Source organism: Leptinotarsa decemlineata, unplaced genomic scaffold, assembly GCF_025532065.1.
Source record: "Leptinotarsa decemlineata unplaced genomic scaffold, Ldec_3_MD MMD2_tig00078422_RagTag_RagTag, whole genome shotgun sequence".
NCBI classification, from domain to species: domain Eukaryota; kingdom Metazoa; phylum Arthropoda; class Insecta; order Coleoptera; family Chrysomelidae; genus Leptinotarsa; species Leptinotarsa decemlineata.
Window position 1 is genome coordinate 23,027,033 of NW_027412747.1, and position 17,060 is coordinate 23,044,092.

General features: G+C 35.4%; 1 protein-coding gene across 1 annotated transcript in view; it reads right to left on the bottom strand.

Moving 5' to 3' along the window:
* The window catches only part of ITP (Ion transport peptide), a 62,536-nt gene extending 49,240 nt beyond the window's left edge, over window positions 1-13,296 (bottom strand). Inside the window, exon 1 of the mRNA XM_074186121.1 lies at window positions 13,135-13,296. The gene's annotated coding sequence lies outside the window, so the exon portion shown is untranslated. The remainder of the gene's footprint in view (window positions 1-13,134) is intronic.
* Between the last annotated feature and the right edge of the window lie 3,764 nt (window positions 13,297-17,060).

The following is a 17,060-nucleotide window of genomic DNA, read 5'->3' on the forward strand; positions in this document are numbered from 1 at the left end:
TTCCCAACTATTTCATAGTACGGTATATTTATTACAATCCCAAAACAATAAAATAACTGTTATAAAATCAAATTGCTTCCGCTAATATATATTTGCTGTCGCCAAAAATAAAATGCAGCATTAAAAAAAAACAGCTGACATGGATTTTATAGGTCGTGTAATGAAATATAATTTGTCAGTTTTATTTTACTAGCGTCCCAATAAATATATACCTAATAACGTCGTGTAATATTGGTCATTGGAAAAAAATTAAGAAAAGTAGTTCGTTTTAGACGAAGACCCACGTAACCTAGTGTTTTAAATTTGTTCTTGCTAAAAACAGGAAAAGGAAACAGGAAAATCCGTCGATTTCAGTGTGGAGCACCATGTTTATATACACTCAAATCACTAGCTTAAAACTCCTTATATAAAACAGCCTTTATAATCGGTGGAATAAGGTTCTTATCCAAAACATCTATTAATATTTATCCAAACAATACGGGAGAAATACTATCTTCATTTTTATAGAAATCTATAGCTCCAAAAGTAGTCGGACTCTGCCGCAATACCATTGCTCCTAGAACTAAGTGTTTCTTAACAGTTTTATAGTGGTAACATATAAGCTAAAATACATTAAAACTCTTCCCTATTGATATCAAATTATTTCATAGAACGACTCCATTTTAAAATGATAGCAATTCGGAATACTGACATTAGATGAGTTGAAAATATGAAATAATGCACATTTACAGATGAAGAGTACACATATATTATAAAATTATATTATTTAGAACAGAGTTTTTTTTGTACCTTGGGAGTAGAACAGAGTTAATTTGTGACTAGAAAATTATTACGTCGATAGAGTGAATTTTTGTATAATTAATAATTTTTTCCAAAAATTTTAGAAAAAAAGTGGCGCGCTTAAATTTTACCAATAATATGCTATATATTTGTCAATAAAATTTCATTCGCAGGTAAAATATCAACCTTTGAAGCACAAACAATGTCTTCAACAGTTTTAAAAGAACAGAAGTGAAATTATTAAAATTGATCAAGGTATTCTCATAAATTTTCTTCGATTTTCATATCGTTTAAAGTCGGTTGAAAAAAATATTTTTCTTGCATGCCCTTCACGTGAAGAATACTTTGTAATTTCTGTCGGAATTTGTTTCAAAGTTTTTCATAATCTGATCTAATTTATGAAACAGAAATTATAAATTGCGATATTGCCTCGATAGTCTAAAAATTCAAAGGAACCTTATATGATATCATTATGTATACACAATTTATTTACTTTCATTTATTTGCTTTGAACGATATAAATCTGAAAGTTCACAAAATAAACAGTTTTTTTAAATTATTTTGAGATTTATGAGTTGTGAGAAAACACATTTGTTTCACGTGGTAATTATTTCCGTTTAATTTGGAAATAAAAATGCTCTGATTTTATTTTACCCAGAAAACAAAAAAAAATCGATTTCTGACTATTTGTGGCCAATTATTGATTTGTGTTATCACAATAGAAATATTCTCGGACAGTCAAGCGGCGTTGGAACCTCTTGGCTCCTACCGAGCAACGTCTAAATTGGTAGCAAATTACCAAAAACGACTCTCCTTCGATAGGAAGACTTAACAGATTGTTTCTGGTCTGGATTCCTAACCATACTGGCCAAAAAGGCAACGAAGCTGCTGACTCTCTTGCAAAGGACGGAGCTGCAAGCAGTTGCATCGAACCAGAACCTGTTATTGGCATTTCTTTAGGATTTGCCAAACAAAAATTGAACACCTGGATGGCAAAAAGATTCATGGACTTCTGGCTCCAGGATTGGCTCACTCCAAAGCGTTTATTCACCCTTCGAAGCTGTTTCGAGTGTGAATAGAAACTTATATTCACACTAGAAACAGGTGAAGAGAAATAGATTAATTTCTTAGGCCTGACCATATAAGCTCTTAAGTGTCCGGAGTAAAATAGTGTTTATGTGGGACAATTTTGCCGAAATTTCTCAAAACGGTATGCTGAACATGAAAGGTACTTTAGACTAGGTAAACATTATTCTACGTTTTCAATCCATTCCTCAGAATACAACAGCAAGTTCCCGAATCTAAACGATACGGAAATTTTGCACTACACTGTTGAAAATTGGAGTAATTTTTCAGAACATATTAAGAAATATTTTACAATTGAAACTCTGTGTTAGGGTAATAACCTGATATATAATGCAAAAATGAAAAACTTATTTTACTTTGTGATATATAAAAGTCAACTGTCAAATTAACATAAGGCAAAAGTGAAATATGTACATTGTGAAATGACAATATATGTGAAAATACATTGTTATAATACAATAAGTATGTGAAATTACATTGGAATATTACAGTGGAGAATGTGATAATATATTGAATTGAAAATACAGGGAATATGGAAATACAGGGTGTAACTAAATAAGTGTAAAACATTTAGGGAGGTGATTCCTCATCGAAAAAAAGATAGGATCTTTCATATGAAGAAATTTCATTGGAACATCCCTTATTAAGATACAGCTCCTTAAAGGGGGTACATAAAATTTATATAACAAATTTTTTTCACAAGCACTGAAAAAGTTACAGTGCTGAAATTAACCTGACGTTTTCTACTACCAAAAAGACACTTAGCCAGTAATTTATTTGGTTCACCCCATGGTTGTAAGGGGTGGAAAATGCAACCCCTAAAATTTATTTCCAATGTAACTTTTTGTCTTATTATTTGTTTACCATTTAAAAGTTTATTTCCGATAGCCTGTTTCATTCTAAACAAAAAATGCCTCTTGGGTTTTTTGCCCAAAATAAACGAGTTCGCAGCACCCTTTAAGGGGCTGTATCTCAACAAGGGATAGTCCAATGAAGTTTCTTTATATGAAAGATACTTTTTTTCACGATGAGGAATCACCTCCTTAAATGTTTAACACTTATTCAGTTACACCCTGTATGCAGTGTTAATTTTGTATTATGTAAAAACACATTATCAATAAGGTAGATATTACATAAGTTCTTCTGCAAAATTACATTACCTATCACACAGAGGAAATTTACTTAAAATATTATTTAAAATCACATTACATATGCAGAATTATTCCAATTCTTATTTTACTGTTACATTGGTATTTGTGGAAAAACACATAAGTTATCTTGTTATTCTCAACGGTTATATAATTTATAATGGACTGCCTTCGTTACAACCACTGTATTTTCACGGTTACTCATCCAACGCTGGAAAGGTAGCTTTCCTAACATGAGTGCCCCTCGGGGTAACGTAAGGGTATGCGGTGCATACCACACTGCGTACACCCAAAAGTTGTTGATGAACCGCCCTATCCCGCACCTATACGGGTAATGGGCGCGACGTCTTCGACATATGATGTGTGGTAGAGGATGCTCGAAAGAGTCCTCGACGGTTACTCATGAAACGTTGGAAAGGGAACTTTCCTAACATGAGTTCTAGGGGGAAGGTGAGTGCCTGCTCGCGGCTGGAGGCTAGCGAGCCTCATCTCCAACTGGCGTTGGCCTCTTAGGGGCAGCGGCTGCACTAGCGGGTAAAGGGATACAGGGTTGCGGTAATCCATTCATGGGTGCATTGCAGCCCCATACTGAGGCACTGGACGGCTTATGCTGTTCCGTGATCCTCGCCTGCTCCTGTACGGATCCGAGCGTTCGAGGTGTCGGGGCTCGCGGTCGTTCCGGGCTCTAGTATCCGAGTCTAGTCTTGGAGGGCATCAAGGCAGACGTTTGCGGTGTCGGACCCCGGATGGACGAAGCTACTAGTATCCGAGCTTAGGACCCCGACCGGCCACTTCCGGGACCATATTCCCAACTGATTTGGCATGCTTGACGGGGATAGGTGTGCGACGCGAGCACTCTCTGGCGAAAGAAGAGCTTAGTTAACTTGTACGAACGTTCGGTCGAACGCTGCCGATGGTCCTGTCTCTTGGTTAGCCACACTAAGTAGATGTAAGGAGGCAACTCCGGGTTCGGTGTAGCGGGAGGAAGCCCAGCGAAATCCTGTTGGTGTGGGGTGAGGGGCGGTACCCGCAAGGATTTCCCGAAAATCCACCCCTCCACACCCGATCGCATCCAACATTACGTTGGTCATTTGTGGCCAACGTAATGTTATGTGAATTTATACAAATAATTTCAACAGTGTATGCATGCAAGGGTTTCAAACTCAATCATTGGGAATCCTTGGAAATTCAAGAATTGCGTATTTTACCTACTGAATTGGCCTGGTCTACCCGCCGATTTTCAGATTAGCGTACTCGCTTTCTCACACGTAAACAAAATTCTTGTAATGAAGTCATTAAGCACCTTATGTAATTACCGAATGTGGTGGTATAGGTATATAAGGGTGTACATTGTTAATTATTTCAGCATATTGTAAGATTAGTTACAAATACAAGTGGTGTAAAAACAAAGGGAGTTTTAATTCTCATGTTTAACTCGATTTTATTTTTAGAACACGCAAATGAAAGCTTTTTTAACAATATTAAGTAGTCTCCTGGTAGTCTAGGGTCTCTCTCAGACGGAACGGAGCGACAGCCTACCATTGTTCTTGAGATTACCACATTCTTAGGTTAATCGCACTTGTGTCATTTGTATGCCGATGAGGTGGAAGAAACTTTCTCTACATGCTGATGCACCAACGTGTGTTTTTTCGCAAACCTCTTTCCCGATTTGCTCATTCATCATTCGAGCGATCAAGATTTGTCTGCAAGTGTACGTGCTAAATAGTATGATATCGATGGGAGAAAGTGGGGTTAGGGAATTCCTTGAAGACGGTTCGATGTTCGAAGGAAATGAAAGAATATGATGGCATTGTCTACGAAGAAGTTGAAGGGATTGAAAACCTCAAAACCGGGGTTACTTTTGGATGGGAATACTACAGTGAACATAAACCAATTGAAAATGTTAATTTTGTACTTGGGTGGTTCCAGAAGTGGCCGGCCAATAAAGCAGACACAAAAATTGTGGAAAAAATATATTTGTTTTTCAGCATAATCTCCTTGCAGGTCTATACTCTTGTACCAGCGACGTTCAATAAGTTCGATACCGTTTTTATCGTTGGAAAATCTTTGAGCACTGGACCACATTTTTATTGAAAATAATGAAGACCATTATTATTATTATTTGCATATTATTGCATATTTAATTGTATGATAACATTGCTATATTCTAAACCAGGGGTCGGCAATTAGTTTTAGGCGAGGTCCGGATACTGTGGGAAAATTTTAAGGAGGTTCAGAAAAAAGCAACTGATAATAATTAGGTGCTATCAGGGCCTGAAATTAATGTGAGAAACTACACCAACAATCTTGAGCCAGTTTTTCAAAGTTTGTTTCTTGAGTGGAACGGCAAATTCGAAGTGTATCTTTTAGATGGGCGTCAGTAGTGTTTCTTGCAATTTTCATATTTTTTTGGGACATGTTTGGTCCAAAATTCTTCAGTGGATACCGTTTTAGACATTTGCAAAGACACATCTTCTTGCGAATGAATCATCTCTATTTGAAGTGATGGCTTTGATAGATTAAACAACTTGGCGATTAAAGAATTAGAGATAGCTTGCCTATATCTACGAAGTTTTGGAAACTTGTAGTAAATTCGTTCCTAAGATCGGCCAGAAATTTTACAAACACTGCAATGTTTTCTTCGGAGTTCTTTTTACACTTTTTATATTAGTTTCACCTGTATGTATGTTTGTTTGTTTGTAACTCTCTAGCTCGGGATCCGTATTTGACAGAATTATCGACATTATTGCTTTATCTATTCGCGGGGAGGTGGCGCTGTACGTATCAGATCAGATATTAATTTTATATTTTCTTGTAACTCTTCAGTTTGAAAATACTATTTCAATTAATGGAAGTATACCTTATCTACGTATCAATTTATACTTGGTATACAACACATTACGATATTTGGCGGTTGTTGCTGACGGTTGTTCTAAACCGTAACAGATATGAAGACGAATAAATGGGAAAAAGGTAAATACAATGATGACCAAAGGAAATTTACAAGAACCTTCGCCCTTCTCGAGTTGTACAGGGAAAACTAAAATTGCTGTTTTTGGTTTTTACGAATAGAATTGTTTTTTCAGAAGATATAATAAAAGGAAGGATAAAGATTCATTTTATTCAAAATGTACTGTGAAGCTCTAACAATAAATCTTGATTGAACGTTTCGTGTCAACACGACCAACATCAACTTTTTTTCAAATACGGACTGGTTTTATAGTAATGGTTTCATAGTTTTATAGGAAAGTTTTATAGTAATACCACAACACCTGGAAAGTTTATCCATGAATTACCATTTTTTTAACGAAAACTTTGTTATTCAGCAATACCGAGATAGCAACTGGCACAGTCATGAGCATTTTCACTTTTGAACTGCGATATTTTGGAATTTTCAGTGTCATTCAGTTTTATTTATTCCTTTTTATTGATGCACCTTTCACATTAAATATTCAAAATGAATCACTATCAAACATTCAGCTTCTCCCGCTTGATACAAAACTAAAATTAAAAATGTAAACGTTCTTATTACACCTCCAACGTAATAAATTCAGAATATTTCCTGTCGAGACGTTCCTTATTTTCGAAACGATTAAATATGACGCACTTGCCATGTTCACCGGGTACATGGAAAGTGCAAATCATGAATAACAATCATCATTATCTCGGACAATTTTTTTTTCTTTCCCAAGCAAAGTATTTATAATGCCGCTAATAAGCTAGATTCAGGATCTACAATTTAATGACTCTAAACAGACCGTTGCTGTCCGTTGCGGTTCCCCAAAATGATTTTGTTCTCGCAGTAAATGTACAATAAATGTGCAAAATTTACCTCTCTTACCTCCGTAAGAGAGGTGAATTTTGTAACATTCCCGGATTATTTATATTTAAAATAATAATAATAGTAATAATAATAATAATAATAATAGCTTTACTGTCCAACAGTTACCCATTTACAGTACAATATAAAATTTCATTCACAATACTTAACTATAAACGAAAAATAAAATTAACCCAAAAAAATCTTATTCTAATTACCTACTTCAAGTATATGTTAGCAATTATAATAATGTCATAAAGGTTAGTAAAGAATAAATCACCATGGGCATAAATGCTATTGAAATTTGTGCACATAACATATATTGGATAGTTTCGTGGTGGAATTGAGCATAATGTTAGTTCTTGCTCTGAGGGGTCTAAAATTGTACATTGAAGTTAATTTGTTCAAGAATTCTAGGACAGTCAACTCTCTCATTCACTAACTTGAATAAAAATATGAGCGACGCACATTTTCTGCGATGCTCTAAACTAAAAAGTTCCTTACGTTCATATGCGACATCATTACTGATACCTCTCTCAGGGTAAGAACCATCTATTCTGAAAATTAGAAATTTACAAAACTTTCTTTGAACTCTTTCAATGGCTATGTTATGAATCTCATAGAATGGACTCCAGACTTGAGGCCATTGAGTTAGACGAACTGCTTACGGTTGTAAAAAAACGATTTGAAGAGGGTAATTAATTCATTGGATAACCTAAAAGTCCAAAGCTTGTTGAGCAGGATACTATGGTCGAGTATGTCGAACGTTTTAGAGAAATCAGTGTAGATGGTAGTGGTTGAACGTTCTTTCATGTAACCGTGTTGATTGGGGCTAATAATGTTGCTGACATGACAATAGATTGTCTTCTCACACTTTACAAAAGTTGCATACGACTATGATAGAAATTGGTCTGTAATTTTTTATCTCCCTTTTATCTTCTTTTTTGAAATTTGGGCAGACTTTCGACATTTTCAATATTGATGGTACAGTTGATGTTTTCAGGCATATATTAATATATTATTATTAATAAATTATGATAATATTCAACAGTTTATTATATTATTTTGTTATATTAATTTGTTTGTTTACAAATCAAATGATTCGGGCAACTTTTGAAGCATATACTTTTTAAAAGTACAACAAAAAAAAACAAAAAAAACATTCCTTTGAAAAATTGAAATGTATGCTTGTTTTTGTAATTTTTAGCAGTTCAAGAAAAAAATATATACCGATTGGAAATTTTTATGACAAACTGTTTAATTGATAAAAAATAAAGTTAATAATAAAAATAATATAATTTTTCTGTCAATTCGAAGAGGAATGTCAATTATGATTATTAGAATAGAAATTATTTCTTAACTAATTATTTAAACATTTTAAATATAAAAAATACGATTTGAAACAATTAAAAATTTGTTTTCTAAAACTCATTATAATATTATGTGTATCATAAAAAAATTGGGAATACTCTCATAGTCTATTTGTTTATGAATAATTTATAAACAAATGGCGCCAGAAATTGTTTGTTTAACTCGCCGAATATATTTATTTGATAGAAAAACGGGAATAGGATAATAAATATAAAAACATATAACAATACGTCAATATATCAATATTTTATTAAATAAGCTCAAAACAATAACGAACGAAAAATAATAGTATTATTGTGAAAAAAGCGTTGGCACTTTGTGCCATATTTTTTGTATGTCAATAGTATTTTTCGTTCGTTATTGTTTTAAGCTTATTTAAAAGAGAATATTTTTAACTTTTTAGTTCGATGTTCTTTAAAAGCGTTTTTTTTTAGTTTTTTAAACTATATTTATTTACATTATTCTTCAGCAATCAACGAAAACCTTGAAATTTTGCATGGTTCTCCGAACTGAAAATCATCTCCGCTACATATCAACAAAGTGTTATTATTTTTTAGGGAATAAAAACAAACAGGTCAATTGATATTTAAAAATATTCATGGCAGATGTGTTCAAAACCATCGTTTCAATAATGCTGGACTCGATGTACGCGAATTTCGCTGATGAGTTCGACCTTCACGAAGTTTTTGCACTGATCTTTTATTTAATCGTTTTGAGTCATCTAACAATAACTAATGAATGCTCATTAATTACAGTTGAATAGGAATAAGGGTCCCGCCTATTTATTTACGCCAATGATGTAGATGTACGAATTTTCTCAGGAGCATTGCATCATACTCAGAAATTAAAACACTTTTTCACATCACCGTCATCGGCATTTTTTTCGCGAGACTCCCTTTTCTGACGCAAATCTTAATTTTTCATTACCGAGAATAAATTAATAACAGAATGTTTCCAGGGAAAATACAGAAAACATTCGATTCAATATCGACAAGCCGGGATCTATCCTGAGAAATTATGAGAACCAGATGTGATCTGACTGTTGAATCCGGGAAAAAGTTTAATGAGGAGGCGAATCATTAAAAAATTATTTGCAGAGAAATAAAAAATATATGCAATTCATCTTTGCAGATATCGTTCAAACTTGATATTTTTGGCTCGAAGATCAGGTTTATTTTTATCCAATAACATTGAAGAGTAAATTATTAAAATTTATAATAAAAAATCAGAGACACTATTCTAGAATGGTTTCATCTCAATTACGAGGTAGGAAAATATATGTATAAATTGAGAATTATGAATCATACACGGTTGTATGTACAACACGGTAGTACTGTCGAATTACCAGTTATTTCATTAGTGCTACTGATGAGAGTACTGGTACTTTCAGTTCAACTAATGAAAGTACCGGTAGCTTCGTCAGTTCAACTGATGAAACTACTGTGAAAGTAACGGCTGTTCCATCAGTTCAAGTGACGAAAGTATCGTGAGAGTACCTGTAATTTCATCAATTCTACTGATGAAAGTACTGTGAAAAATATCAGTAATTTCATCAGTTCAACTGATGAAAGTACAACATATGAAAGTACCGGTACTTCCAGTTCAACTAATGAGGGTACCGGTAGGTTTGTCAGTTCAACTGATGTAAGGACTGTAAAAGTAACGGTTGTTCCATCAGGTCAACCGGTGGAAGTACCGGTAATTTCATCAGATCAACATATGAAAGTACCGATACTTCCGGTAGTTTTGTCAGTTCAACTGATAAAAAGGCTGTGAAAGTAACGGTTGTTCCATCAGTTCAACTGACGAAATTATCGTGAGAGAGAGTACCGGTAGTTTCATCAGCTCTACTGGTGAAGTTCTGTAAAAATATCGGTAACTTCTTCAGTTCAACTGATGAAAGTACAACATATGAAAGTACCAGTACTTCCAATTCAACAAATGAAAGTACCAGTTCAATTGATAAGAGCGCCGGTATTTTCAGTTCAACCGATGGAAGTTTCGGTAATTTCATCAGTTCAACATATGAAAGTACCGATACTTCCAGTTCAACTGATGAAAGTACCGGTAATTTTGTCAGTTCAATTGATGTAGGTTTCTCAGTTCAACTGATAAAAGGACTGTAAAAGTAACGGTTGTTCCATCAGTTCAACTGATGAAAGTATCATGAGAGTACCGGCAGTTTCATCAGCTCTACTGATGGAAGTACTGTAATAATACCGGTAATTTCATCAGTTCAATCGATGAGAGTGCCGGTATTTTCAGTTCAACCGATGAAAGTACCGGTAATTTCATCAGTTCAACATATGAAAGTACCGATACTTCCAGTTCAACTGATGAAAATACTGTGGAAGTAACGGTTGTTCCATCAGTTCAACTGACGAAAGTATCGAGAGAGTTTCGGTAGTTTCACCAGTTCAACTGATGAAAGTGCAACATATGAAAGTACCGGTAGCTTCGTCAGTTCAACTGATGAAAGTACTGTGAAAAATATCAGTAATTTCATCATATCAACTGATGAAAGTACAACATATGAAAGTCCCGGTACTTCCAGTTCCACTAATGAAAGTACCGGTAGCTTCGTCAGTTCAACTGATGAAAGTACTGTGAAAAATATCAGTAATTTGATCAATTCAACTAATGAAAGTACAACATATGAAAGTACCGGTACTTCCAGTTTAACCAATGAAAGTACCGTTTGTTTTGTCAGTTCAACTGATGTAGGTTTCTCAGTTCAACTGATGAAAGTACTGTGAAAGTAACGGTTGTTCCATCAGGTCAACTGACAGAAGTATCGTGAAAGTACCGGCAGTTTCATTAGCTCTACTGATGAAAGTACTGTAAAAATATCGGTAATTTCATCAGTTCAATCGATAAGAGTGCCGGTATTTTCAGTTCAACCGAAGAAAGTTTCGGTAATTTCATCAGTCCAACATATGAAAGTACCGATACTTCCAGTTCAACTGATGAAAGTACCGGTAGTTTTGTCAGTTCAACTGAAGAAAAGACTGTGGAAGTAACGGTTGTTCCATCAGTTCAACTGACGAAAGTATCGTGAGAGTACCGGTAGTTTCATCAGTTCAACTGATGAAAGTACAACATATGAAAGTACCGGGACTTCCAGTTCAACTAATGAAAGTACCGGTAGTTTTGTCAGTTCAACTGATGTAGGTTTCTCAGTTCAACTGACGAAAGTATCGTGAGAGTACCGGCAGTTTCATCAGATCTACTGATGGAAGTACTGTATAAATATCGGTAATTTCATCAGTTCAACCGATGAAAGTGCTGGTATTTTCAGTTCAACCGATGGAAGTACCGGTAATTTCATCAGATCAACATATGGAAGTACCGATATTTCCAGTTCAACTAATGAAAGTACCGGTAGTTTTGTCAGATCAACCGATGTTAGTTTCTCAGTTCAACAGATGAAAGGACTGTGGAAGTAACGGTTGTTCCATCAGTTCAACTGACGAAAGTATCGTGAGAGTACCGGTAGTTTTATCAACTCTACTGGTGCAGTTCTGTTAAAATAACAGAAATTTCATCAGTTCAACTGATGAAAGTACTACATATGAAAGTACCGGTAATTCCAGTTCAACTAATGAAAGTACCGGTAGTTTTGTCAGTTCAGCTGATGTAAGTTTCTCAGTTCAACTGATGAATGGACTGTGATAGTAACAGTTGTTCCATCAGTTCAACTGACGAAAGTATCGTGAGAGTACCGGCAGTTTCATCAGCTCTATTGATGAAAGTACTGTAAAAATATCGGTATTTCATCAGTTCAACCGATAAAAGTGCCGGTATTTTCAGTTCAACTGATGAAAGTACTGGCAGTTTCATCTGTTAAACATATGAAAGTAACGGTACTTCCAGTTTAACTAATGAAAGTACCGATAGTTTTGTCAGTTCAACTGATGTAAGTTTCTCAGTTCAACTGATGAAAGTACTGTAAAAGTAGCGGTAATTTCATCAGTTCAACATATGAAAATACCGGTACTTCCAGTTCAACCAATGAAAATAACGGTAGTTCCATCAGTTCAACTGATGAAAGTACTGTGAAAATATAGGTAGTTTCATCGTTCCAACTGATGAAAGTAACTTCATTAGTTCCACTAATGAAAGTACCGTGTAGTGAAACACAACTTGAATTAAATGTTCAGTGTGAAAATTGTATAGTTATTGTCATGGATAGTGTTTGATCTTCTCATATGTTTGCAATTTTCCACGTGACTTCGTTTACGCTTGATGAAGCTATTGTATAGCGAAACACGTTTCGTGGTTTTTGTTAAACCAATTATAGTGAAAATCATACAATAAACTGTATCAGTTAGTTTATTCCTCTGTAATAGTTTTTTATTTTTTCCATCCATCCATTTCGAGAACAAATCATTGTTTTTGTACCTTGACTTTGATTTTTCAAGCAATAATTATACTGTAGCAGCAGCTGCTACATTGAAAATTCTGTAAGGCACATTTTAAAACTCACTCTCGCTGCTGCTTTCCATAGTTTTCGCTGCTATGGTAATGATCGACTGCATTTATCGAAACCATACCTACCACTGTTTCCTCTAGAAGACGTATGTTCAAAAAATATAAAGCAATTTCAGAGTTTTGTGGACGGATTAGGTTGAATAGAGTGTTATTTTGGAAATAAATTATAAGGATAGCGACAAGAAATACTTTGGACAAACTTAACGGGATATGAAAACTGGTTTCAAATAACACATTAAACTTAGCCGATTTCGTGAACCGGAAAAATCTAGTAATCTTTTAATGAATTACTAACGACGCATCAGTTCTTGTTTTAATTAAAAAATATTTATATATCATTTCCTGTACTCTAATTACCTTGATGTAAAATTTTGAGGACGAATTGGCGGGATTTTTCCGGGCCTTGAAAAAGAACAAGCTTGGTATTAATTTACTCACCAAAACGGATTCATTATCCAGGTAGCGTTTTCAAAATAGTTGTACAACCGAACAACAGTCAATTCACTAACAATTCACTCCCTGCGATCAGAAGCAGAGTCAGATCTTTCGAAATGTGAAGAAAAAGCTCGCAAAAACGGAACCATTTACTTATCATGATAAATGAGGGAAGGTGGTGAAATTTTTGGCCGAAATAGTATTTAAGTTATCTTTCACCGCGGCATCAATCGCGTTACTTTGACTTTCTGCAGTAGACTGGAGCAAAACTCAAATAAAAAGTCATACAGGATGTAATTCATTATAGCAAATGGCCGTCTCAACAGGCCTGGCAGCCACAATTCAGTTATAGTAGAATCCGATTGTATGATCCGAATGTTGAGGGCCTTGTAAAAATGCTGGTTTTTTTCTTTTCTTCTGGGACTCGAAGATTTTGCAAAAATTTTTGAACGTTGATCATCAAAAAGTCAATATATATTTCTAAGAAAAATTCGAAACATTTACCGCTGTAGAACCAGAAAATAACTACTTGTCTGATTGATACCACGGTGGATGTTGGATTAAACAGTCCCGTGTTCATGAAAAACAGTGAAAATCTAAAATTACACAACATAATGAAAGCTGAAATCGAAAGGATCTTGAGAAAAAACTTTTCCAGTTTCTACTTCTACATCTTTATACAAAAAAATTATGGAAAACTTCGAAGGAAGGAATAAAGCAACTGAGTTAAAAGTAAACTCTTTACAAATATGTGTAATTCATGACCTAAAGTTAGTTTCAGATTCAAACTGGGAAAAAACGGAACTAACTACTTCCAGATGAACAATGAATTACTCTAGAGAAAACATTACTATATTAAATTTCACTTAGGTACATGGAACGTTCAATTTAAGAAACAAAGACTTTATATTTATAATTTTGTTAAAGAGGTACTTGATGGAGTAGTACTTATTGGATCGTTATGTCGTATATTCATTCTGCTTTACATTTTGGAACACGGTTTGAAAGGAACGGTGAGCCTTAATAGTAGTGACATCACAGTCGTTTCTAAACTTGATTTTCCTTCAAAATGGGAAAATGTTGGTGTTTATTCCTGATAAATGAACTATTTTCTTATAGAACTAACGAATAATATTGGTAGTGGCAGTAATATGGGAAGTGGTAGATCTTTAAATTGTTACCATTACACCGTCGTAAACTATTGTAATTTTTCAACTTGTTATTCGCAGAATTAAAGTCAACGACTTCCAAACCTCTTTCAGTTCTGTGAACTCGGATTCACCAAAAACAATATGTTCCAAATCCATAAAATTTACCTAATCTTCCCAAATACACTATCAACGGAGGTACGCTGAATATCGAAAACATGGGGGCCCAGGTGGAATAACATTTGGATGCACTCGGTCTAGTGCATTCATATTTACTGAGAAACTGCAAGTTTTTTGGCAAGTTCGCTGGGATTTCCAAAGAGGAACGTTGCTTTTTCCAATTCTGGTAATCTGTAAAACCGACAAATTTTATACCACAGTTGGATTAAAACCTAATGGAATGAATGGGAGAATGAAAACCCCAACCACTTTGACGTTACCTGAAAATTTGTGGTTGCAAAAAGACACAAGCAACTTGCTGGAAATACATGTTACTTCGATTATTTCCTTCAAACCCATAAAATGATGAAAAAACTGAAGGCTAGACCACGAAAATAGCGATAAAATTGACAGCCATGAAATTAAGATCTATTTGTAATTATTCTTGATTCATATGTGACTCTCTGTGCCTAGTTTTCTCGACAATTTCAATCACCAATCAAATATTCAAATATGACTGTGACTAAATATTTAAACTTTGCATGAATACTACTACAAAAACTCGCACCCCAACTCAAATGAAAATGGAAATCAAAACTCTTTCATAGTGAATCAATAATAATAATAATATTTGACTGACTGACTCACGGACTCAATGACTGTGTCAGTGACTGACTGATTGACTCACCGATAGACTGACTGACTGATTGAATTACCAACAGACTGACTAACTGGCTTACAGACCAACTGACTGACTCCCCGACTGACTGCCTTACCGACTGACTGACTTATCTATAGACTGACTAACTCACTTTCAAACCGACTGACTGATTCACTGACTGACTCGCTGACTAACTCGCTGATTGACTGATTTAGTGACCGACTGACTCACTGACTGACCAAAGACTGAATGACTGACTCACCGACTGTCTGACTCATTGACTAACTGACTTGCTGACTGACTCACTGACTGAGATACTCACCGACCGACACACTGACTTACAAACTGACTGACTGATAGACTCACGTACTCACTGACTGACTGAATCACCGACTGACTGATTTAGTGACCAACTGGCTTACCGACTGACTCACTGACTGACACAAAGATTGACCGAGTGACTCACCGACTGACTAACTGACGAATTGACGAATTGACTCACCGACTGGCTGACTCACCGACCGATTGACCCACTGACTGACTGACCCACCGACTGTCTGACTCACCGATTGACCGACTCGCTGATTGGCGTAATGACTGACTCACTGATTGACCCATCAACTGACTGGTTGAGTCACTGACTGAAATACTCACCGACTGATTCACTGACTGACTCACCAACTGACCAACTGACCGAATGACTAACCGATTGGCTGATCCCATCGACTATGACTCATCTACTGACTGACTGATTCGCCGACTGACTGACTCACCGACTGACTCGCTGGCAGACTGTCTGGCTCGCCGACGACTGACTCACCGACTGACTGACTAACTGACCTACCGAATGACTCACCGACTGACTCACCGATTGACTCACCGACTGAGTGACTTACTGACTAACTGACCAACTGACTCACTGACAAACTGTTCCCTCATAAAAAACCCGAATTTATACGTCGATATGTGACAATGTGACATTTGCACGTGGTGAATCGAAAAAACATCAACAGTGACTGTTACGAAAGGACGAAATCGCGTAAAAACGGCCACATTTGAATAAAAAGAAAATTCTGTTCCATCAAGATAATACACCGTGCCACAAATCAATGTGGCAAGATGTCAAAATTGCATGAATTGGGCTTCGATTCGCTTCCGCATCCACCGTATGCTCCAGATCTGGGCCCCAGCGACTTTTTCCTGTTTTCAAACTTCAAGATAATTCTCGCTGAAAATATGAGGGCTATTTAGAGACTAAAGACGAATTGTACTATGAAAATGATAACGAAAAATTGTATGACCGCTCTAATCGTTGTATCGCCCTCGAAAGCAACTATACTGAACCATGAAATCAAATTTCATCAAATTGGCATAGGTGAGGATGATGTTCCGTGTAAATGAAATGTCACCTCTTTCATTTGCTATATTATGTAGCAATTCTGTGAATGGTATCTGATTCGATTCCATTACGAATGTTTGGAATACAAACTGAGTAGAGAAAAGTGTTTTTCGTATAATGCAGTGTTCATATATAGGAGTATTTGTTTCAAAAGTATTTTTCTTTCATGTAATTGAATGTTTATATGAAAATAGCTGTTTCGAGAGAGCTTTTTTTCCCGTTAATGTCTGGAAGTTACTTCTCTGCGTGATCTACACATCTTTATATAGAGTTACTCTTTTGACATTGATTGTTTTTTCCTTTCTTTGGAAAATTCCAACATTTTTCTTGTATGAAGATGAAGAAGTAGCAAGTCAAAACCTTTCTTTTTTTTATATTTAGGCTTCAGTTTTTTTAACAAAACTGGTGGGATGTACAATAAACATTTCGATATATTTTTTCCTGACGTTCGTCTCTTGGTGCTTTTAATGCCGGAAATAACTCTCTCCTTGACATTTTCAGATGATTCCTGTTAATGCTCTTGTATTGTTTTTCGTCGATAATGCTATAAAAATCCCGGACG